We start from the raw sequence: 19,752 nt of genomic DNA, 5'->3' as shown, positions 1-19,752 counted from the left end.
AAAAATGTTCACATGGACAAGGTTAGACTCTAGCTCCTGAAAATCAATTTAGATTTGTTGTCACACTGAGAATGCGGGACTTCTTCCATTCTGTAGAAATCTAGCTGGATTAGTTACGTGGATATTATGGCTACAAAAGCAGGTGAGGGACTAGACATGCTACAGTGAGTGGCTCACCTACTGACACACTTAAGTTCAGGGGTGTAGTTACCTACCACCACATGGATCTCCATATCTAGCACATTGTTCTCCGCGACTTCCACCATCTTCAAAGGGACTCGACTACTAAGTGCTTCTTTCTCTCCTCCCACTCTCTGCTTTCTGCAGGGACTGCCCTCTGTATGTCTCACTTGTCCACTCATCCCTCCTTACTGATCTCCCTCCTGGCATGTACCCCTGCAAACCGGTGCTACTCCTGCACCCCCATTCAGGGCTGCAAACAGTCCTTCCAGGTGAGGCAATACTTCACCTGCGGGTCTCTCATGGTCAACTACTGAATCCGTTGCTCCTGTTGCATCCCATTCTTCATTGGTGAGACATGCCATAATTTACAGAAGAAGAGCCACTTTGTCAAACCACTTTGCTCTGTCCTCTCAGGCTGGAGGAGCAGTAGCTCATATTCCATCTGGGTAGCTTCCAACCTGATGTCATGAACATCAAATTCTCTGATTTCCAGTCATTTTTACCCCCTCCCCTTTCTCTCTTTGTCCATTCTTCATCCTGGCTCTACCCCTATCCCTTCTCTTCTCCTCACCTGCCCATCATCTCCCTCTGTTGTCTCTCTTCCTTCCCTTTTTCCCTCCTGGCAAATTCTTCCTTCTTCAGCCCTTTACCTCTTCCACCCATCATGTCCCAGCTTCTTACTTCGTCAACCTTTCCCCACCTACCCACCTTCCCCCCTCACTTGATTTCACCTATCAACTGCCAGCTTGTACCCCTTTCCTTCCCCCAAACTTCTTATTGACTTCTTCCCCCTTTCTCTCCAGTCCTGTTGAAGGTTCGCAGTCCAAAATGTTGACTGTTTATTCCTCTCCATAAATGCTGCTTGCTGAGTTCTTTCAGCATTTTTTGTATGTTGCTGTAGATTTGCAGCATCTGCAGAACAGTCTGCAGATGCCTAGGTGAGTGCACAACATCAGCTTCATGAAATTCAAAACCATACACATTCAGTCTCTCTACCTCTGGAACACAGTGCATTGTGTGCTAAAATCAAGGTACTGGCCAAGAAGAGGATATTATCAATGGTTCAACTATTAATGGTAATGAGCATTTTGCTGAGATGCCTTTGGTGAATATCATTCCAGTGTCTTGAGTTGTCCGCTATAGGTGAGGAGTCAGGAAGAAAAAAGAGGAGGGTGGGCGGGAGTACGATTGCTATCCAGTAGACCATGAGTTTTGTGCCATGTCTGAGGTCTCCATTTTCAATGTTTTTTTCTCAATTGATTAGGGCACAAAAAAACCTTCAACTTGTTCATGTTGAGTGTGAGGTTAGGCCACATTTAGAGTAGTGTGTGCTTTTCCAGTCACCACACTATATTAAGGATGTGGAGACTTTGGAGCGGGGGCAAAAGAGGTTCAACAAAACATGGCCTGGATTGGAGAGGGTGGAGAAACATGTATTGTTTTTTTTTTCTGGAGTGTCAGAGGCTGACTGGTGACCTGATAGAAATCATGAGAGATGGGGACAGAATAGATAGAGACTTTTTTCAAGGAAGGAAATTTCAAACACCAGGGAGCATAGGTTTAAGGTGAAAGTGAAAAGTTTAAAGGTCATTTAAGGGGCAGGTTTTTTTTTACACAGAGTGGTCTAGAACATGCTGCAAGGGAAGGTGATAGAAGTAGATATAATAACAATGTTTAAGAAATGTTTAGACAAGCACATAAAGAGGAAGGGAATGGGGGGATGTAGACCTTGTGAAGACAGCTGGGATTAGTTTAGTTTGGTCACAGTGATAGCCCAGACATGATAGACTGTAGGGCCTGTTCCCATACTGTATTGTTCTATGCTGTACTATACTGTTTAATGTTCTGAAATTTAGCTCCACTCCTGCAGGAGGATTTTTGAAGATGAGGAGAAACACTGTGGTTGAAAAGATTGAGAGATAAAATGAATAATGTTTTGGGCAATGCAACAGCTTTGCCTCTAATGCAGATTTTACTTGAAACATTAGCATTTTCTCTCCCTCACACAGATGCTGCTTGACCTGCTGAGTTCCTCCAGCAGATTATTTCTGATGTAGTCTGTTGTGTCTCCCTAGCATTAAGGATGACTACAAGTAGAGAATAAGGAGCTTATCAGGGTGGCAGGACGGGTAGTTTAGAATGGTGTGCGCTCTTTCTCCACTTTGGGTTCTGCTCCAATAAAATGGATGCAAACTGATCTACAGGTTCCTAACTCCATTTTAAGCACTTGTGGACTCATGAGCCAGTGTGGAGGTTGCATCACTTTCAAGAAAATTTTCTGTCATTGAATCATTTCCTCTGTTCTTCTATGTGACAGAGCTTGGAATGAAGTGTTTATTTTGAGAGTCTGGTATCAGACATATGAAAAACATGACCTGGCCTTTGGAAACAATTGAATACAAGTCCTCAGTGCTGATAATATTGGCTTGAGAGGGATATTGGCTTATTTACCTCACCAACATACTTATTGTGGAGAAAGTGCTGGTGGTATCTCTGCAGTGCCTTTCAGGTGCTACTCCAAGTAGCCCAAGTTTCTAATTATGCAGTTGGTCGGAGCTTGCTTTGACCCAGTAACCATGTTCTTTGCACCGGATTTAGGGTCCTACCCTTTGAGTACTCTATTCCTCAAAGGACTATTCCCAGCACCATAAAGGAGATAACAAAATTATCTCTGGGGTCTACTTTTACTAGGAAGTAACCCTGGGGGAATGGAAAGTAATCCATCTTTATTGTTAGGGGGCAATGTTGAAGAGGAGATGCAACCTGGTAGAGCACCTAAGTTTTATGGATGTTTTGTGTAAACCACCCTCTTTTTTTTTAGTGAATGAGTGAAGATGGAGTCCATTCTCTGAACATGCACATAAGCTGGTACAGCTCTTCCATGACTGGTTGTGGTACAACCTTGGTGCTGGAGATCTTGCATTGTTGTTTCCAATTGGAGCTTCACTTCAGCAGGAAGCTTGTTGGAGCTGAGGTGTAGTATTACCATAAGAGCAATTTGGAAATGCTTTGGTCTAATGTTTGATACAAGTTACTCAGGAAGGCGGCATCCATCATTAAGGATCCTCGCCATCTAGGACATGCCCTCTTCTCACTGCTGCCATCAGGGAACAGGTACAGAAGCCCAAAGGCATGTACTCAAAATTTTAGAATCAGCTTTGTGCGCATGCGCCGGTCGTGCATGCAGCCTGTTACAGCAGTTCCCGATCAGTATTCTTACTTTTTTCTTCTTACTTTTTATCTTAGTTATTTTTTGTATTTTTTTTCACGGTAACACGTCGATGCTGCACCCTCGCTAACATGCTGGTAGAGAGAGTTTTATTTGGGTTTTTAGCGCTGGAAATAGTTACATTCCGACACGCGGGACAGAAGCATGGTCGAATTGTTCATTCCAGGGACCAGCTGCTTGCACTAATGCCGGCCGGTTTAGCGAGCAGAGCAACGGACACCCCTGCTGAAACCTGGAGGAAAACACACAGAGGATGCAGAAGGGGATCACAAAGTCGAGGAAAGAAGACCGGGTCGAGACAACAGAGACTTATGGAGAAGAGGAGTTCGGTGGATAATAAAATGGATGAGTTCACGGTGCTAGCCAGGTGTCAGAGAACATTTCAGGAGTGCAGTGTTATGTGTTTCACTGGAACGGGGCTGCACGAGGACATACCCGATCAAAACTTTTCCATGGAGTGCTTCCAGAGCGTTTGGGCTGACTGGAAGTGCACTGAGAGTGGTAAGCATAAAGGAGTTGGGTGCTTACTCTTCTGGTTAACAATGGATGGTGCAATCCGGGTCATACTACGATCGAGGAACGTATTTGTAGCCCAGATATTCAACTTTTTACTGTTGAACTTCGGCCATATTCCACCAAGATACAACACTGGGCAGCATGGGAGGTCGTTCCTGCCTGTGGCCATCGAATTTGCAGCTCCTCCCGTGGAGGGTCAGACACCCTGAGCCAATAGACTGGTCCTGGACTTATTTTCCATCTGGCATAGTTTTCATTTTGTTGTTTGATTGTTTGTGGTTTTTCCCTCGGGGTCAATAAAGTATATCTATCTATCTATCTTCCCCTCCAGCATTAATTTTCTGGATGGACTATGAAACCCATGAACACTACCACACTTTTTGCTTTCTTTTTGAACTACTTACTCATTTTTAAAATATATTTCTTACTGTAAAATCTGGAATTTTTTTTTGTCTTGCCCTGTACTGTGGCCGTAAAACGACAAATTTCATGACAGGGCTAATAAACCTGATTCTGATTCTTCATCAAGTTTGGACTGGTGATGGACATATTGGTTAGCGTTGTGGCTTGACAGTCAAGGGAATTTGTGAGGTCAAAAATTACCATGTATTATGACTGTCAATGCTCTCTGCATTTCTCACATAGTTTCACATGGTGAGGATGATGTTCACTGTGCCTCTTTTAGGGCATTCACTCCAAAGACTAGAGCTTTGGCCACTGAGAAGCAGTTGAAGTGGACTCCAGTGATAATCTTCCCCACGTTAACAGAGGGGAGACCCTTTTGTAGCTACTGTAAGCTGATTCATCTCATTTCTTGAAGATGGTTACAACTCTGTTCCCCACTATTTTCCTCTTCTTAATGTGGCAGAAAAAGCTGTGAGTTCGTTACTGAATCTTTTCCCCAAGCATTTATAACCTGAGTAATGATAGTCTGCTCCCAAGGTCTTGTTATTTTTCAATTAACAGATGTGTTTTCAATCCTTGCTAGTATAAAGTTGAGATGAGACTGGATCCTTATGATCCTACTGATTAATTAAAAGTTGACCCTTCTACAGATAAAGTGCAACAGTGATGATTTAGAACAATTTTGTTTAAAATGGCACCTAGACAAGTTTTCATATTTCATGACTCTTTATATCATCTGAGTGAATGAAAGCTAGGATTTGGATCAGGCTGATTTATTCCATAATTCTAACAGGCATTATCTCATTCAGATATGCTCAAAATTAGCTAAAGCCACATTAACATTACTTTTTTATTATGAAGGACATTTTCTATAGTGCAGCAGGCAAAGATTTAGGTTATAATTTTTAGTGGCAGAATCTAGAATGAGAGGACACAGCCTCAGAATACAAGGATATTCCTTTAAAATAGAGATGAAAAGGAATTTCTGTAGCCAGAGAGCAGTCAATTTGCAGGATTCATTGCCAGAGACTGCTGATGAGTCCAAGTCACTGGGTACATTTAAAGCAGAGGCTGATAGGAACTTGATTAGTAAGGGTGCAATAATTATCGGGAGAAGGCATGAGAATGGGGTTAAGAGGGATAATAAATTAGCCATGGTTGAATTTCAGAGCAGACTTGATGGGCCAAATAGCCTAATAAGAGCTCATACGTCTTATGGTCTTCTGGTCATATGGTCATTATGTTCAGGACATTGATGCAAGACTTCTTAATGTAGACTCATCACTGAATCTTGTACAGGGTAACCTTATTGTGAATTATCAATGTAAGCTTCCATTAATACCTTCAGTTTCTTCCAGTAGTTAAGGAAAATGCACTGCACAATCCAAGATGTCATTAGGTATGTGACCGAACCATACTGAATTGAATTTTGTTGTGTCGGGCCGGCTGGTAGCGCAATGACATCGGCGCTGGACCCAGGATCAGAGGCTCCCGGGTTTGAAACTAGTTGGGTCCGCTCCCGAGTACGCTTTCCATCCGTGCAGGTTTGAGTGTCGAGATCACAACTCGACCACGTAAAACAAAGGGAAAATACTGCAAAAATGTCTGTGTGAGGAGTGGTGTGTCACACAGTCTCTCTCCCGCTCTGCGCCTTGTGAAAGCCATGAAAAAGACATCATCATGGACGCACGCAGGGGCATGCAGACGCACGTGCACAGACGCGCACATGCAGACGCACACGCACAGACGCGCACGCACGCAGGCACACGCACAGATGCGCACATGCAGACGCACGCGCACAGACTCGCACGCACGCAGGCACACGTGCACAGACGCGCACAGGCAGACGCACGCGCACAGACGCGCACATGCAGACGCACGCGCACAGACTCGCACGCACGCAGACGCACGCGCACAGACGCGCACAGGCAGATGCACACGCACAGACGCGCACATGCAGACGCACGCGCACAGACGCGCACGCACGCAGGCACATGCACAGACGCGCACATGCAGACGCACGTGCACAGACTCGCACGCACGCAGGCACACGTGCACAGACGCGCACAGGCAGACACGCGCGCACAGACGCGCACATGCAGACGCACGCGCACAGACTCGCACGCACGCAGGCACACGTGCACAGACGCGCACAGGCAGACGCACGCGCACAGACGCGCACATGCAGACGCACGCGCACAGACTCGCACGCACGCAGACGCACGCGCACAGACGCGCACAGGCAGATGCACGCGCACAGACTCGCAGGCACCATGCACGCACATGCAGACGCACGTGCACAGACTCGCACGCACGCAGGCACACGTGCACAGACGCGCACAGGCAGACACGCGCGCACAGACGCGCACATGCAGACACACGCGCACAGACGCGCACGCACGCAGGCACACGTGCACAGACGCGCACATGCAGACGCGCACATGCAGACACATGCGCACAGACTCGCACGCATGCAGGCACACGCCAAAAAAAAAGAATTTTGTTGTATCTATGTCCAGGATATTGATGAAGGATAATATAGTATTAAGGAGCCTACAGTCTTGCATCAATGTCCTGCCCATAGTAACATAAAAGTCTAATCATTCATGTAAACACAAATATATGTCAACACAACTAATTAACTACTAATACGGAAGACTCTGAAACAATAAAAATATACATAGGATATTTTTTAGGAAATTTTGCCAGGAGGTGTCTGGGGCAATTTGGATTGGGAGTCATTTGACCCAAATATGATGCAGTTAAACTAGGGAGAAGTCACCTTTTGCATGATTAATGCATTAAAGAACAGACATTAATTCTTCCAGTTTTCAGACAGGGGTTCTTCCTTAGCTAATGCACAATTTTTTTCGTTGAGTGAATGGCATTCCTTTCTGCTGTGTGGTTAGTGAATCAATACGAGGCACCATCTCCTGCCATCTGGGGATCCTCACTGCACAAAGAACACGGATTACAGCTTTATGTCGCTGTCACGTCAAACAGGATTAATTCCTTTCCTATAAAGCCTGTCACTTACCTGTTAAATGTGTGTTTCGAAGACACCCTGGGTGATTTTACAGAGGTTCCCGCTGTAGCATGAAAAGAGTCTCTGATCGAAAAGTTGCGTGTAATTGTGTCTTTTATAGCCACGAGCAATGATGCCTAGACAGAGGTCTGTGTCAGCAGGTCGTCTATATGAATGGGCTGATGCCTTCTGCTTCTTGCCTCACCCAATACTACTCCTCCATTGAAAGAATTATATAAGTGAATATCCTCTGAGAAACACTTGGTCCACAGCCTAGAAAGTGACTAATGTGCATTCCTGAAAAAATTTTATATTAAAGGCACTTCCAATGTTAAAAGTCTGGTTACATTCTAGAGCTGAACTTAGGTCAAATAAATCTAAACAATGAGATATATATTACTGCAAGTGTCCAAAATCATAAACTTCATTTTATTAATAATTAAATCTTATCACATAATTTACTTTTTTAGGATATTTACCAGATGCAGTGTGCAAGATTCTGAGGACCTTGGCAGAATGGAGTTGGAATGGAAATTTCTCTTGTGATCGAATCTGAAACTGTGGGTCACAGTCTCACAATAAGTACTCATCCATTTCAGTCAGATATGGGGATTTTTTTTCTCCCTCTGAGGGTCATGAATCTTTGATCACTCTTTCTGAAAGGCTAATAGAACCAAAATCTTCTGTGAGAAAGAATCTCATTATACAAGTAGGTGACTTGTTACCGCGAGGAGGAAGAAATGCAAAATGTAGGTTGCAATCAGATCAATCAACGTTTTGTTGAATGTTGGACTAGGTTTAAGGTGTTTCTATGATTACTCCTGCTACTAATTCACAGCTTTTCATGTAAGCAGCAGCGGTAACTTTATCTTCAAGATTTATATTCACTCTATTGTAACATCTCGCACCTTCACAACACACAATGCAGATAAGACATAGGAGCAGAATTAGGCCATTCAGCCCATCATGGCTGATCTATTATCCCTTTCAATCCCATTCTCCTTCCTTCTCCCCATAACCTTTGACACCTCCCCAAAGAATATACTCACAGACTTTGCCACCAGAGCCACCTCTGACAATGAAAACCACAAATTCAACAGCCTCTGGCGAGAGAAATTCCTCCTCATCTCTGTTTTAGGGAATTTCTTTGTACAAACGTATTCCAAGGCTGTGCCCTCTGGTCCTAGACCCCCTCCCCACCCACTATAGGAAACATCCTGTCCACATCTAAGGCTGTTACGTTTGTAAAACCAAGTAGTTATTGCTTTCACTTATATTAGTTATGTACAGTTTAGTCAAGCTATAATCTTAGAGGAGATGCAAACTGCTGTAGCATTGAAGCAACCTTGAATAAATTATGACAAACTCTGATACTGTGACCTCAGCTATCTCAAAGGAGACAAAATGGGGTGGAAGTGTAAAATCGAATTATGTGTGAGGACTGACAAGCTTTCAAGATATGCAAAAATAAAGTTTTTAATTTATGGATGTGTGCTGTAAGAAGTCAATGGTATAGAACAAAGTTATTCATTAAACATTCATAAATTGAAGGATCCCTGTAATCTAGAGTTTGATTCATATCACACTATAGTAACTTCAGCTTCAATAATCTATAAATTTAAGCACAAATAGAAGCAGGTGCCTCAACGCCAGGCTCTTGTACTAAGTAGGTATTCCTGATTCCACACAAATGCATCAACTGAAATGAGGAAGACTGTGCCTCACAATAATGGAAACAGAGGTGAGAATTTGTTGTCCAAATAGATAATACAGACCATAAAGGAGAAATTAATTTACAAAGTAATATCTTAAATGTTTCTCCATTGGATCAATATTAGATTCCACCTTCAACGCCCTATGTATCTTTGTGTACAGCTCCCCTTTACTTCTGCAGAACCAGAATTACTTCCATTTAAAACAAAATTAATAATTACTATAAATTTACTTCACTGAAATTTCATACTCGCTGACATTAAATCTACTGAAATTGTGAAAGTAAACAGTTGCTTTATCCTATAGATTTTCACAAGTTAAATGTTTTGTACTTATAAAAGTTAATTGACCTGAAATGTTAACTTCTTTTCCTTTCTCCTCACATATTACATAGCCCGTTGACTATTTGCAATTAATTTTGCTTTCACATTTTTGACAGATTTTCAGAGATATATAATAGAAATTTATCAGGTTCTATGTGTACTATATTTTAGTTAACTTTACTTGAGCTTTTTCCATGTCTTTACATTCCTGTTTTATTCATCCATTTTCATATTGTAATCTACACTCAGTTGTCACTTCATTAGGTAACTCCTGTACCTAATAAAGTGGCACCTGAGGGTATCTTCTGCTGCTGTAGCCTATCCACTTTAAGGTGCAACATACACTTTCACAGTATCTTTTACACACCACTGCTGTAATGCATAGTTATTTGAGTTACTGTCACCTTCCTGAACCAGTCTGAACTCTCTCAATATTGAGGCATTTTTGCCCACAGAACTGCCACTCACTAGATTTTTTTTTGTTTTTTGTACCATTCTCTGTAAACTCTGGAGATTGTTGTGTATGAAATTCTGAGGAGGTCAGCAGTTTAGCAGTTTAGGTCAGAGTCTGTGGTGGCCAGTGCGATCATGTTTGCTGTTGTGTGCTGGGGCAGCAGGCTGAGGGTAGCAGACACCAACAGAATCAACAAACTCTTTTGTAAGGCCAGTGATGTTGTGGGGATGGAACTGGACTCTCTGACGGTGGTGTCTGAAAAGAGGATGCTGTCCAAGTTTCATGCCATCTTGGACAATGTCTCCCATCCACTACATAATGTACTGGGTGGGCACAGGAGTACATTCAGCCAGAGACTCATTCCACCGAGCGTCATAGGAAGTCATTCCTGCCTGTGGCCATCAAACTTTACAACTCCTCTCTTGGAGGGTCAGACACCCTGAGCCAATAGGCTGGTCCTAGACTTATTTCCTGGCATAATTTACATATTACTATTTAATTATTTATGGTTTTATTACCATTTAATTATTTATGGTGCAACTGTAACGAAAACCAATTTCCCCTGGGATCAATAAAGTATGAGTACTACTACAGTTTATGAGATACTCAAGTCGCCCATCTGGCAACAACTGTCATTCCACAGTCAAAGTCCCTTAAATCATATTACTTCCCCATTCTGAAGTTTGGTCTGAACAATAACAGAGGGGATGTCATGAGTAAGTTTTTTTATGCAGAGAATGGTGATTGCATGGAATGGGCTGCCGGCGACTGTGGTGGAGGCAGATACAATAGGGTCTTTTAAGAGATTCTTGGATAGGTGCGTGGAGCTTAGAAAAATAAAGGGCTATGGGTGACCCTAGGTAATTTCTAAAGTAAGAACATGTTCGGCAGAACATTGTGGGCAAAGGGCCTGTATTGTGCTATAGGTTTTCTATGTTTCTATGAATACCTGATGAATATGGAGGACTGATAAGGATATAGAGACTGTAGTAACTTCTACTTTGAAAAAGGCACATTCGACAACTTTGTGCCAAAGAAACAACTTTATCTCGACCTTCAAAACTGTTATGTATATGCAGAGGTTTTCGCAACCCGTATGGCATGGCAGGGACACTATATGCAGAGCACACCGGAAGTAAAAAGAACAGAAGTAGAACCCCCCCATTATCCTAATTAGTATTAACCGACTTTTAATAATCCTCACATTGCAACACTTCTCCCCTTTAAAATCCAACATCCCCAAATGTAAAAAACTAGGAAATAAAAACAGTGGTGTTATTAACTTGCATACCCCTGAAAACTTATACGAGTATCTCAGCAACAGTTTGTCAATACAAAGCATCTGGAAAACATGACAGATTCAACATTCAATCTAACAACAAAAAAAAAGAACTGTCCTGTCAAAGATTCAGTCTGTCAGAAGGTTTATGAGTGCGCTGTGATCTGCGTACTACCCCCATTGACCCAGCAGGCACCACTAGTGAGGATGTTTTGGGTGGATCTGGTGCTGGAGGCATGAGAGGGGTCTGTGTATCTGTGTGAGAATGTCCATTCTCCTCAGGGGACCCCGACCCCCCTGCCAGCGTCTCTCCCTCTGTCAAAGTCACTAGTGGACATGCTTCCACCGTGGTCTGTCTCACAAGTGGAAACTCCATGAAACTGTCTGCCTCTGAGCCAGTATCATGACGCAGATGCACATGGTCCTGATGTCTGTGGAAAACACGCCCATCAGTCAGCTTAACAACATAGGAGATGGGACCACTCTGCTTAAGAATAACCCCAGGCAGCCATTGCTGATTGTTTCTCACATAGGTATCGTCCTCCGGTTTTAACTGTCTCTCTCGCGCATGTTGATCATGTACCTCCTTCTGCTTTTCCTGCTTTCTCTCCACTTTTGCCTTCATGTCCGGGCACAGCAAGTCCAATCTTGACTTGGGCCTATGCCCCATCAGCATCTCTGCTGGAGTGTCATAGTCTGTGGCGTGAGGCGGTATTTAAACAGGAAACGTGAAAGCTGCATGCTAAGAGAGTCCCCTGTCATCCGCTTCAGGCCTTCCTTCACTCTCTGAACAGCCCGCTCAGCCAAACCACTGGAGGCTGGGTGGAAAGGGGCCGTCCGAATGTGATGAATGCCATTCTGCTGCATGATCTCACTGAACAGCTCACTGGTGAATGTAGGGCCATTATCAGTGACCAGAGTGTCAGGCAACCCGTGGACTGCAAACACTTGCCTGAGTTTGTCTATGTGATGTTGCTCATGTGAGCTTCGATCCATTTAGAATGTGCATCTACCATTACAAGAAACATCTGCCCCATAAAAGGACCAGCAAGTCCAAATGTAGCCTAGACCAGGGGTGGTCTGGCCACTCCCATGGATGCAAAGGAGCTGGTGGTAGCATATTCTGACTAGTCTGACATTGCGTGCACGATTTTACCTTGTTCTCCAGATCCTGATCCATTCTCGGCCACCAAATGTAGGATCTTGCAAGAATTTTCATTTGAGACACTCCTGGGTGAGTCTCATGAATTTCCTCCACAATCCGTGAACGGCCAGGGAAGGCATAACAACCCTCGCCCCCCAGAAAATGCAACCAGCCTGCGGACTGAATTCTGTCTTGCATTTGGCCTAAGGCCTCAGTTCCTCTCCTTCCACTACTCTGGGCCAGCATTGTAAAAAAAAAAGGTCTTGACTTGGGACAGGACTGGGTCCTTTTCTATCCACTGCTTGATCTGGGTCACCTTTACAGGTGTCTCTGACAGACTCTCCAATGAAAACAGCCTCTGGAGGCACATATGTAGTAACAGGTGTCTCAGGTAAAGGTAGTCGACTCGGTGCATCAGCATTTGCATTATTCCCACCTGCTCTGTATACTATAGTGTTCCGGTAGGCTGACAATGTAAGAGCCCAACGCTGTGTCCTGGCTGAGGCTAGCGGTGGGATGCATCTAGTCTCACTGAGCAGGCTCAGTGGGTTATGGTCCATATAACTTGTAAATACGCGTCCATAAAGGTACTGAAGAAAGCGTTTGACCGCAAAAACAACGGTCAGACTTTCTTTGTCTAGCTGTGAATATCCCTTCTCAGCAGCTGTCAGGGTACGTGAAGCAAAATCAATAGGCTCCTCTGAACGGTCCTCCATTACATGTGGGAGAACTGCCCCGACTCCATAGGGCAAGGCATTACATGCAAGGGTGATCTCCTTGTCTGGGTCATAGTGAACAAACAGCTTCGCTGAGTGGAGGAATTCTTTCACTTCCTTGAAAGCTTTCTCCTGCTCTTCACCCCACTGCCACTTAGTGTCATTGTGAAGCAGCTTATACAGCAGGGTCAAAACCCTTGAGGGGTCAGGAAGAAACTTGCCATAATAATTCACTATGCCCAAAAATGATCTGAGTTCCGTGATGGTCTTAGGGCTTGGGGCCTCCTTAATAGCTCTCACTTTGTCCTCCACAAGGCAAAGCCCCTCAGCTGTGATCTTGTGTCCCAGGTAAGTCACACACAATGCCAGGAACACACATTTTGCATGTTTCAACTGCAGCCCTGCGTCTGAGAGCCTCTTCAGCATCCGTTCTAAATTAGCCAGATGCTCCACCTCCGTAGCCCCCGTGATCAAAATATCATCAAGGTACACTGCTACGTGTGGAATCTCCTGCAGTTAAGTGTCCATTGTCCTTTGGAAAATGGCAGGGCTGGACGCCACTCCAAACACTAGGTGATTGTACTTGAATAATCCCTTGTGCGTATTAATTGTGACATACTCCTTTGAATCCTCATCGAGCAGCAGCTGTTGGTAGGCGTGGCTCATGTCCAGCTTTGTGATCAGCTTACCCCCTGACAGGGTCGCAAACAGGTCATCCACCCATAGCAATGGGTACTCCTCCAGCCTAGAGACCTGATTCACAGTAAGCTTATAATCCCCACATATCCTCACCATTTTGTCTGCCTTCAAAACGGGAACAATGGGAGCCGCCCACCTTGAAAACTGCATCGGCTCAATAATGCCCAGCCTCTGTAAACGTTCCAGCTCCTCCTCGACTTTGCCTTTCATGACACAGGGCACTGACCTGGGCTTAAAAAAACATGGTGAGGCCTCAGGGTCGACGTGGAGTTTCACTGTTACACCCTTCAGTGTTCCCAGCTCGTCCCTGAAAACGTCACTGTACTGCTGCAGAATGTCCTCTATCGTGTGTGCGTACTTAATTTCATGCCAGTTTAGCGGATTTTGCGAAGCCAATCGCAACCCACAAGATTGGGCCCCCTGTCTTTAGCTATCACTAGCCTGGCTACAGCCTTCTGACCCCCGGCCGAAATGTCCACATATGACATCCCTAAATGAGGTATGGGCTGCCCCATATAGGCCCTAAGTTTGAGCTTTGACGGTCTAATGGCAAGCAGATTGGACCCCCATGTCCTCCTGTAGGTCTCCTCACTGATGCAGTAGCCCCGGAGTCAATTTCAAGCTTAATGTCCTTTCCCCTGACAGTGACTGTGACATAATATGGTTCAGTTGGTTCCTCAACTGTTTCCACTCCAAACATGTTGTAGGCACACACTGACTCTTCATCTGCTTCTTCTAGATGGTGTGTAGTTGCCTGAGCCTGTTGAGCTTTCCCCTGCCCAGGCTTAATCTTACCCTTTCAACTTCTGCACTTTTTAGCTAAACGTCCCTTTTTGCTACAAGCATGGTAGACAGTGTCTTTGAATTTGCAATCATTTGTGTAGTGCGTCCCTCCACACCGGAAACATTCCACCCGCTTTGCCTGTTTACCAGTCTCCCTCCTGATTGGTGCACTGCCACCGACTGCGACCTCTCCCCCCCCATGTCCTTTCTGGATATCCTTGGCATTATTAGCCGCCATCTCCATGCCTTGGGCAACCTCTAAGGCTTGCTTGAAAATTAACGGTGGGGTTTCCTCTAACAGGCTGCGTTGTATGCCAACAACAGGAATTCTGCAGATGCTGGAAATTCAAGCAACACACATCAAAGTTGCTGGGTCTCGGCCTGAAACGTCGACTGTACCTCTTCCTAGAGATGCTGCCTGGCCTGCTGCGTTCACCAGCAACTTTGATATGTGTTGCAGCGTTGTATGCCGTCATTATTAATGCCGCATACCAATCTATGATGGAGCATGTCTTCCAACACCGCTCCGAAATCACAATGCTCCGACAGCTGCTGAAACTCGGCCACAAAATTGGCCACAGACTGACCTGGCTTCCTGAAACGGCTGTGGAACTTACACCGATGGACTATCACAGAAGGTTTCGGATTGTATTGGTTCCCCACGAGCTTGATCAGTTTGTCATATGAAACGTCTCCCGGTTCCCGCAGTGTGGCTAAATTCCTTATTAGCTTGCAAGTCTTCACCCCTCACTCACTCAAGTGAATAGAGCGCTTCTTAGCCTCCTCCGTAATTCCATTAGCACAAAAAAAGTATCCCAACCTTTCCTCATACTCCGACCAGTCCTCCGTCACGTCCACAAAATCAACGATAGTTCCAAACGTAGCCATCCAAACGTGAGGCACCTTATCGGCGCTGCTGCTCCCGCTCGAAACGTGCCGAGAAGTCCACAAAACCAGTTTACCTCGTCGCCTAAAATATGTAGTAACTTCTACTTTGAAAAAGGCACACTTGACAACTTCATGCCCAAAGTGATAACTTTATCCTGAATTTCAAAACCGTTATGTATATACAGAGGATTTCACAACCTGTACGGCATGGCAGGAAGACTATATACAGAACACACCGGAAATAAAAAGAACAGAAGTAGAACCCCCTATTATCCTAATTAGTATTAACTTACTTTTGATAATGCTCACATTACAACAGAGACAAAGTACAGCTCCGTGACTGAAAGAACTACAGGAACTACCTCCCTTCTTACAGAGTGGACCACCAGAAATTGATTGTTCTGCCATGATCTGATTCACATTGTGTAAGCTAATTTTGCTTAACTTGTCCATCAGCATGGTCTCCCTTTGCATCTGATTCTCATGGACAAGAGTTTTATCAACACAAATTTCTCTTTCATATTTCTGATTTTAAAAAAACACTAATAATAATGCCACAGGCAATGTAGCTCTAATAAAATGACTTTTTGTATCATTTTTACTGTTCAAGAGGTAGTAGAGGCAGGAGTAGGTGTTTAGTCCTTTAAGTCCTTTAAACCTCTCATTCTTTATGATTTTACCCTGTAAAGACTGGAAAATGAATTTCCAATTCACATTCAGTTGAGATATTAACATCTAATCCTTGAACTGCAGTTTCATAAGAAATATTTATTTCTTAAGGCTTCCACAAAATCATATGGTTCCACTCTGGTTTTGTGGATGTGGAGACTATTTTGGGACCTACAGACTCTTCCACGGGTGCAGTACTTAACCATTGCCTTGCTCCTTATTCAAATCATGATTTTGAAATGTATATTTATTTTCTTTTCATAGATTTACTAGATTCTTAGAGAATGCAAAATACTCATATTAGACAAATGATCACAAATACAGTATTGGGTATCGGCTGCAAAACTTCCCTTCAGGAGGCTCAAGGTGGCAACAGAGTAATAAAATAATCAAATGGAAACTGTAGATATACATTTAGATGAAAAATGTTTCTGACTGCTTCAAGCTGCCAGTTTTACATGTGCAATGATTTGAAGAAGCGGGTGAGCTCTCAGCTTCAACAGATGGATGCAAGTGTATTTGATGAATGCTCAGATTCGTGTGGATTCCTTTGACCTTCTAGTGCATGTCTAGAGGATCTCAGAAAGGGACTCTGGGAGACACGGCAATAGATTAAGTGGGTATACCACCTCAGAAGACAAAATCTGCAATGGTTATTCAACTTGCCCAATGACCTGACATTCTCCTGAGGTTCACCACAAAATAGTTTTGACTGCCATTCAGAAAACCTAATGAAGATAGCTCAATCTATGTAGACACAAATATCATTCAGTTTGTTAATCTGCAGTTAGATGGAGGTAAGTTCTAGAAGCATTTACTTACATGGCCTAAAATGGATGTATTGGAATCTTCTGTATGTCTTGTGACCCAGTAATGGCAACTGGAATTCAAAATCAGATTAAAGTTCTATTAGCTTCAGTACGAATTCCGAGCTGCCAATTTCTGTGTATTACTGATGATTGCTGCTTTGTCAGAGGTCTTGCCATTTGGAAGAGATATAAAACCAAGTTCAGTTTATCCTCCAAAAGAGCATCGTGGGTAAAATAGCACAGTTTTAGAGACAGCAAGAGCAAGAAGGATAGGGATAGAGAGAGAAATAGAGATAGACAGGAGGGAGATTTTCAAATACTTTTGCCTATGAGAAACTATTATAATGATTCTGTGAATGATTAATGCATTCAGATATTAATTACAAACCATGACAATTGGCAAAAGAGTAGGAAATCTCCATTCAAACATGGCAATAGTCACCCTGGACTTTATCCCTTACCCTGTTGATCAAATTAGTTTCAGGTAAATCTAAATCTTTTTGTTGCTTCGATGATTCATTGACATGCATTTGATTGAACTTGTTTTATTTATCTTCAGCTTCCAAGTTTTTTATGTAACTAACACTTGTCTGTATTTTTTTTCCAAATTGCTATCATTGCAAATCAAGGACTTTTCTTACCTTTCATGTTAATTATTAATATACCAGCATTAGGTAAGGTAAAAGGTTTATCCACTTCCAATTGAGGAACATTGTTCTGAAATCTTCCCTTTCCTTCTCTCTCCATAGATACTGCCTGACCTATAGTGTATTTCTCTGTTTGTGTTTTGTAAATTGCTTTATATTCCAATTGGCCCATGCATGAAAATGAATTATTTTCTTCTCCTTCATGGCATTATTATATAGCAATAAGTTTTATTTCAGGCTTGAAGCTTTTCAAGTTATGCTCATGCCACTCAGTAACAATCTAGTTATTCCTATGTGTTTCTGAGCATGTTGCACAAATGACAAGGAATCTCCGTGAACAGGTGCTCTATTAGAATCTAGGTCAGCTTCACACTGCAATCGTCTTTTCTGATAATGGAGTTGCAATCATAGTGAATTGCTTTTTGGAAATAGCTAATTTATAGTAAATGGTCTTGGGCAAGTATCCATACTTCTACGCTAAGATTACTGAATTCTTATAAGCCAGCCTCATTGTTCGTTGGGAAGGAAAAACTGAACAGATGATGATATAATCAGCTCTTAATCCACAGACACCATTATTCAGCTCATTGGTTTGCTTTTTCTGGTGCTATGGCTTTCAGATTAGTTCTTGCATGTTGAGGGTATAAATATGGTTTATTGGTAGAATTGAGAACAAAGGTTCGAGGTAAGTAGTTGAGAAAGTGTGAAGATCGAGCTGGGGATAGGGGGAGTGGTGGCAGTAATATGGGCAGGTTATAGGGACAGAGCTGGAGCTTGAGAATGTGGGGTGCAAGTGAGGTGACAATGGAAGCTTGGGAGCATGAGTAAAGCGTGCAGGTAGAGCTGGGGTTAGGACTTGAGCTGGATGTGCATTTTGAGTCACGTTCAGTAACACAGATCAGGTATACAGTGGAGACTGGATTTGGGAAGGTAGACCGGGAGTGCTGTTGGTTCTCATGTGTGTTAGGCAGTCAGGAATGTTGGACTAGGTGTGTGGACAATAACTGGGCTTGGGGCGTCATGCTGGGCTGGGTATGTTGCTAGACCTCAGATCAGTAACATGACATGTGTGTGTGAGTGTGCATGATTCTGGACTAGTTCCTGAGGATTGGAGGGTGGCTAATGTAACCCCACTTTTTAAAAAAGGAGGGAGAGAGAAACCGGGGAATTATAGGCCGGTTAGCCTAACGTCGGTGGTGGGGAAACTGCTGGAGTCAGTTATCAAGGATGTGATAACAGCACATTTGGAAAGCGGTGAAATGATCGGACAAAGTCAGCATGGATTTGTGAAAGGAAAATCATGTCTGACGAATCTCATAGAATTTTTTGAGGATGTAACTAGTAGAGTGGATAGGGGAGAACCAGTGGATGTGGTATATTTGGATTTTCAAAAGGCTTTTGACAAGGTCCCACACAGGAGATTAGTGTGCAAACTTAAAGCACACGGTATTGGGGGTAAGGTATTGGTGTGGGTGGAGAATTGGTTAGCAGACAGGAAGCAAAGAGTGGGAATAAACGGGACCTTTTCAGAATGGCAGGCGGTGACTAGTGGGGTACCGCAAGGCTCAGTGCTGGGACCCCAGTTGTTTACAATATATATTAATGACTTGGATGAGGGAATTGAATGCAGCATCTCCAAGTTTGCGGATGACACGAAGCTGGGTGGCAGTGTTAGCAGTGAGGAGGATGCTAAGAGGATGCAGGGTGACTTGGATAGGTTGGGTGAGTGGGCAAACTCATGGCAGATGCAATTTAATGTGGATAAATGTGAAGTTATCCACTTTGGTGGCAAAAATAGGAAAACAGATTATTATCTGAATGGTGGCCGATTAGGAAAAGGGGAGGTGCAACGGGACCTGGGTGTCATTATACACCAGTCATTGAAAGTGGGCATGCAGGTACAGCAGGCGGTAAAAAAGGCGAACGGTATGCTGGCATTTATAGCGAGAGGATTCGAGTACAGGAGCAGGGAGGTACTACTGCAGTTGTACAAGGCCTTGGTGAGACCACACCTGGAGTATTGTGTGCAGTTTTGGTCCCCTAATCTGAGGAAAGACATCTTTGCCATAGAGGGAGTACAAAGAAGGTTCACCAGATTAATTCCTGGGATGGCAGGTCTTTCATATGAAGAAAGACTGGATGAACTGGGCTTGTACTCGTTGGAATTTAGAAGATTGAGGGGGGATCTGATTGAAACGTATAAGATCCTAAAGGGATTGGACAGGCTAGATGCGGGAAGATTGTTCCCGATGTTGGGGAGGTCCAGAACG

This window comes from Mobula hypostoma, chromosome 2, assembly GCF_963921235.1.
Source record: "Mobula hypostoma chromosome 2, sMobHyp1.1, whole genome shotgun sequence".
Lineage (NCBI taxonomy): Eukaryota > Metazoa > Chordata > Chondrichthyes > Myliobatiformes > Myliobatidae > Mobula > Mobula hypostoma.
Note: the sequence above shows the minus strand (reverse complement) of the source record.